We start from the raw sequence: 6,643 nt of genomic DNA on the forward strand, positions 1-6,643 counted from the left end.
TCAAACACGGTACCTCAGCGGCCCATTAGGTGGGAGGAACTTACACTGGTAAGTAGCACACAAGGAGCCACCACAGTGGTGAAACTCCCACACTGCGGCTGCCAGCATTCGATCCTGTCTGCTTAGGGACAATCTACCACCCAGGAACCAACTGAGTTAAGCCCGTGCGGGCTCTCTTTTGTTTTATCTTATTTCTGAATAGTGTGGTTGTACAGTGATACCTACATGTCGAATGTGGAATTTTAAGCTATAATTGGAATTACTGTTGAAAATGTAAGTACACATTTACAAGTAATGTTAGTAAAGTAATTATGTATGATGTGACAAATGAAAAATATTTTATGGATAAATATTCAATTGCCTAAATGATGGGATACGAACTAAACAACTAAACAATAATTGCGAGCCCAATAGCAGTGACGGCCCATCAGCCCAAAACCCAAGAAAGAGTATCAGTTCGGCACAACCAAAGAGTTCGGTCACAGCCTATAGCTCGGTAAAAGCCGACCAATCGAGCTCAACTCTCAGATCGGCAAAAGCTGATCGGCAAAGTTCAGCAGTTCGGTCTCAGTATTCGACCGAACAAGGAGATAGTGGACCCATGCAGGATCTCCACGACCTCCATTACACCCACGATCTATTTAGTGGTATTAAGCAGTTATCAACCCCCCTACCAGGGCTGCAAACCACGATCTTAGTTCGAATGTATAAATAGAACTTAGATCAGATAGACCAGGGTTAAGTTCTCTAGATCCTGAATCTCATATAGCAAATCAGTATTGTAATCTGTAACCTAGATCAAGCAATACAAATTTGCCCTCTATTCTTCCCGTGGACGTAGATTTACCTCAGTAAATCGAACCACGTAATTTTCAGTGTTGTGATCTTCATTTATTACTTGCATTTATTCCCATCAAAAATTCGCTAAATCATCACTGGCGCCGTCTGTGGGAACACAGAAAACCAAAACTGTGATAAAAGCGAGTTTTTGATCCTCTTCCACCAAAAAATGCGTACCAGATCACATAATACCCATACTTCCGTCTGTGATGAACGTGAGGAAGCTAGTCCAGCCCGTAGGTCTGGAAAACAGCCTCTGGAGAAATCTGCCTCCAGTTCTCACGGTGAAAGAACAAACCACTCAAAAAGTCATCGCACCGAGCCTTCCCAGCAGCTCGATTTGAATGAGGCTGTCAAGTTGTTCTTGGCTGAGAAGCAGGATGAGTTCTTAACATTCCTGCAAAAGAGCCAGAAGCCGGAGAAGAAAACGGCGGATTCTCCCTCCCCCTCCAGACATGAAAGTCACTACCGCAGTAGTGTCGTATCTTCCAGGAGAAAGAATCCTCACCACCGATATGTTCCTTCTCCTCCTTGTTACCGAAATCACAGGAGAACTCCATCTCCACCATACCGTAGAGATGTCGGATTCGCTATGTATGGAGCGCTGAAGACTCCATTTTCGGATGATATCACCAGAACTCTGTTGCCACAGAATTACCGAACTCCGTCAGTGACTTATGACGGGTTAGTGGATCCTCATGATTTCCTGGGACGCTATCAGTATAATATGGCGAACCAAGGTCTCAATGAGGTTCATATGTGTAAGCTGTTTCCCGAGCTGCTCATCGGGAACGCAAGAAGGTGGTTTGATAGCCTCCCTCAAGGCAGCATTAGATCTTACAGAGATCTAATGGATGCTTTTCATAGGAGGTTCTTCCAGAAAGCTGAAACCCGAATCACTTCGGCTCAGCTGCTTTCTATACGTCAAGGTCGCGATGAAAAGATTAGCGACTTCATGACAAGATTCCACAAGGAATGCCTACAAGTAGATGATCTCAATGATCTACTTGTCATTTCGGCATTCCAAAATGGAATTCTGCCAGGAGCTCTCTACAGAAAGCTCGTTGAATGCAGTCCGCAAACAGCTCAAGAGATGTGGGACATTGCGGACCAGTTTTCTCGTGCTGATGAGGCAGACCGTCGAAAACGGTCTTTAGACAGCTCTTCCAGAGGAGACAAGAGGAAGCCCGATCATAGCGATCAGGGACATCCTCGCCGAACTCCTTTTGAAAGAATTCAAAGGGCACCGGTACAAGACAGATTGGGACCACGTCTCAATCCTGAGAAACCACCCGCTCAGTTCGTACCATTGAACAAGTCGAGAGCGGAAATTTTCGAACTGCATTCTGATATGTTCGAAAAACCAAAGCCGATGACGAAATCGGCCACGCGCCGAAGTCAGGATAAATATTGCTCCTTCCATCAAGACCACGGTCACGATACCGAGGAGTGCCGAAATTTGGCAGCAGATATTGATGTTCTTGTGAAAGCAGGGACGTTAAAAAAATACCAAAGCAAGCCGCCGAAAAAGAATAAGAAACAGAGAAGTGCGAACTGCGCTCCTCAGGATCCTAAAAGGCAACAGGATCCCGAAGACGATGACGAGCCGCAATATGATGGAGTAATCCAGACTATTGACGCTCTCCCAGCCGGGAAGACTAAATCGTCTCTAAAATCAGAGCGCAGAGGCTTCAATCGAGAGGAGCCAACACATAAAAGGCTGAAGAAGGAGGAAGTAATTACATTTTCAGATGCATCCCGTCCCGGCCATTTCTCCTCATCAAGACGCTATTGTCATTCAAGCTGGAGTGGCAAACAAACTGATCCACAGAGTGTTTGTGGATACAGGAGCGTCGGTTAGCATTCTTTTTAAAGAATGTTTTGATAAACTGGAAGTGGATCCAGCTCGGCTCAGTCCGGCCCCACTTCCTCTGAAAAGTTTCGCCTAGGAGGACACCCGCCCTGAAGGTATTATCAGCCTTCCGATTACGGTAGGAAGAGCGCCTACTAGCTCCAGTACGGTGATCGAGTTTTTTGTGGTAAAAGCTCGATCCCCGTATAACATTATACTGGGAAGAGACTGGCTCAACACAGTTCGGGCCATTTGCTCTACTTATCACCTCACAATCAAGATCCCCACTAAAGGAGGGATAGCAGTCATCCGAGGTGATCAAAAGAGAGCAAAAGAATGTTTGCAGATTGCGCTTAAAAGTGCCGAACAATCAGATCGGCACCATCAAGCATAGCAATCACAGCAGCTGGAGTCAGAGGCAGGCGAAATGAACGAAGTCACACCGGAGCCGAACTCGATGAAAGTTCAGTTATACGAAGATGATCCATCCAGAACGGTCAAGATCGGTTTCGTGGGAACACCTCTACTCCGGGAAAAGACCATCCAGCTCCTCAAAGAGTACAAAGATGTCTTTGCGTGGTCTCCGTTGGACATGACTGGAGTGTCTCCCGAGGTAATTACACATCGGTTAAATATTGATCCTTCAGTCCGGCCTATAAAACAGAAGCAAAGACTCTTTGCGGCAGAAAGAAATTAAGTCATCCATGACGAAGTCCGCCAATTACTGAAAGCGGATGTATTATTTGAAGTAAAATATCCTTCTTGGGTGGTCAATCCTGTGATGATCAAGAAAAAAGAAGGAGGATGGCGGATGTGCATAGATTTTACGGATCTAAATAAGCACTGTCCTAAAGATTGCTACCCCCTTCCCAACATAGATAAAAAAGTAGAAGCTCTGATAGGCTTCGAAATTTTCTGTTTTCTTGATTTGTATAAAGGATACCACCAAGTTTTAATGGATGAGAATGATGCTTCAAAAACGGCTTTCATTACTGACTTCGGTATTTTTGCTTATAAAAAGATGCCATTTGGTTTAAAGAATGCCGGAGCCACATATCAAAGGATGGTAGATAAGCTATTTCGGCACCTGATCGGAAAAGAGGTTGAAGTATATGTTGACGACATAGTTGTTAAAAGCAGAAGCACTTCGGAGTACGAAAACAATCTCAAAGCCACTCTCGACGTGCTCAAAAAAGCCAACCTCAAACTCAATCCCCAAAAATGTACCTTTTTGGTAGATTCGGGAAAATTTCTGGGTTGTTGGGTTTCAAAGGAAGGACTCAAGGCAAATCCCCTAAAGGTTCAAGTTGTTCAGAACATGGCAATGCCGAAGTCCATACATGATGTGCAAAGGCTAACTGGATGTCTAGCCGCACTGAATAGATTCCTTTCCCAAGCAGCCGAAAAGCAAATGCCGTTCTTCAATGTTTTGAAGAAGGCACCAAAGTTTGAGTGGGGAGCCGAACAGAAAAAGGCTTTTGACGAACTCAAAAGTTATTTAACCGAACTTCCTATTCTCTCTGCTCCAACAGATGCCGAAGTGATATTCTTATATTTAGCAGCATCAGATCAAACCATTAGCGCGGTGCTTGTACGAGAAGAAGGCCTAAAACAGCGTCCTATCTACTTTACAAGCCGAGCATTAAGAGGTCCCGAAACAAGGTATCAACCTCTGGAAAAAATTGCTCTGGCATTAGTAAATGCAGCAAGGAGACTGCGGCCATATTTCTATGCTCACAAAGTATGCGTCTTAACCGATCTTCCACTTCGGCAAGTTTTGACTAAGCCAGAAGCATCAGGCAGAATTGCCAAGTGGGCCATAGAGTTGGGAGAACATTCAATAGAATATCTACCTCGGAAAGCCATCAAGGGACAAGCCTTGGCAGATTTTCTTGTAGAGGCAAAGTTCGATCAGGCAATCCCTATTATTGCCGAACAGAAAAATCCTACCAATGATGAACTAACACAGCCCCAGAAACCCGAAGTAGAGCCGCCGGACTGTTGGATTGGATTCGTAGATGGAGCTTCGAATAAGACAGGAAGTGGAGCTGGTATTCTACTTATCGCTCCCGACGGACACGAAGTAACTTATTCACTTCGGTTCTTATTCCCAACCACTAATAACGAAGCCGAATACGAAGCCCTTCTTGCCGGACTTCAGTTAGCGCAACGTCTACTTGTCAAATCTCTCAAAATTCATTGTGATTCACAAGTCATAGTGAATCACATGCTGGGTACAAGTGAAGCCCGTGGTGAAAGGATGAAAAAATACTTGGACAAAGCGCAAAGTATTAGCCGAAATTTCTCTTATTTTCGGATAATCCGCATTCCCAGAGCGGGAAATAGCCGAGCAGATACTTTAAGTAAGTTGGCCTCATATCCGAGCTCAAAGGTGGAGGAATTACCGCACAGAAGCATTGATGAAGCTGAAGTACACTCAGTAACCAGTTCACCAAACTGGATGACGCCAATATTAAAGTATCTAGATCAAGGACAACTGCCCGAGGATAAGAGAGAAGCAAGGAAAATCACATGCCGAGCACGTCGGTATGAACTGCATGAAGGAGTCCTATATAGAAAGTCCTACCTTCAACCGTTATTGCGATGTGTAGGACCAGAAGAGACGGATTACATCCTTAGAGAAGTTCATGAAGGATCTTGCGGTAGCCACATCGGAGCTAGAGCATTAGCTAAAAAAGTTCTGAGATGGGGATATTATTGGCCAACTTTGGTACAAGAAGCAGTACAGCTAGTTAAGAAATGTACGAAATGCCAAATCCATGCAAATATCCCAAGGACGCCGCAGACTGATCTATGTGCTATGCAAAGCCCTTGGCCTTTTATGCAATGGGGCATAGACATAGTAGGACCACTACCACAAGCTCCCCGGCAAATGAAATTCTTGATCGTTGCCGTGGATTACTTCACAAAGTGGGTGGAGGCTGAACCATTAGCTACGATAACAAGCTCAAAGGCATTAGATTTTGTCTGGAAGAACATAGTTTGCCGATTTGGCATACCCCATATCCTCATTTCAGATAATGGGACTCAGTTTACTGACAAAACATTCAAGAATTGGTGCCAAGAGTTGAATATTCAACAGCGGTTCACTTCAGTCTCTCACCCACAAGCAAACGGACAAACGGAAGTAACAAACCGTACTTTGGTGAAAGGATTAAAAACTCGGTTAGAACAAGCCAAAGGACAATGGGTAGAAAATCTTCCTCAAGTCCTATGGTCTTACCGAACTACACCAAAAACCTCCAACGGTGAAACTCCGTACAGTCTAGTGTACGGCACTGAAGCCGTAATTCCGGTTGAGATCGGCATACCCAGCCCCCGAACCCTTAATTTCTCAACAGAACTGAATGACGACGGACTGAGAGCCGAACTAGATCTTGCCGAAGAAAGAAGAGAATTGGCCTTCATAAAAGAAGCCAAGTACAAGGAGCAAGTAACCCGGTATTATAACCAAAGGGTGAAAAAGCTGCAGTTTCAAGTGAGAGATCTCGTATTGAGAAACAATGAAGTAAGCCGAGCAGAAAAGCTGGGCAAACTTGAACCCACATGGGAAGGTCCGTATCGGGTGTCAGAAGTCCTGGGAAAAGGGTCTTATAAATTAACTCACATGTCAGGAGAACAAGTACCCCGAACATGGCATATTTCCAACCTCAAGAAGTTCTATTTGTAAGAGACAAGGTCCGGTCAGTCTTGTGTCTAGTTCGGTCCTAGGGTTATGTGCTTTCATATTTTTATTGTTCTTTATACTTGTCGTTTTTTAAAAGATTAAAATCTTTTTCGTCCTTTTTATTTGTCTCTCTATGTGCGTTTTGTCTCTTATAAATGTTACTGAGGTATATTGTTCCTTAAAGGCTGATCCCCTTTTTTTAGATCATGTATTAAAGACAATTGTGAGTCCAAGCTTCTAAGGAAGATACAAGATTCCACAAT

This window comes from Salvia splendens, chromosome 2 (assembly GCF_004379255.2).
Source record: "Salvia splendens isolate huo1 chromosome 2, SspV2, whole genome shotgun sequence".
NCBI classification, from domain to species: Eukaryota; Viridiplantae; Streptophyta; class Magnoliopsida; order Lamiales; family Lamiaceae; genus Salvia; species Salvia splendens.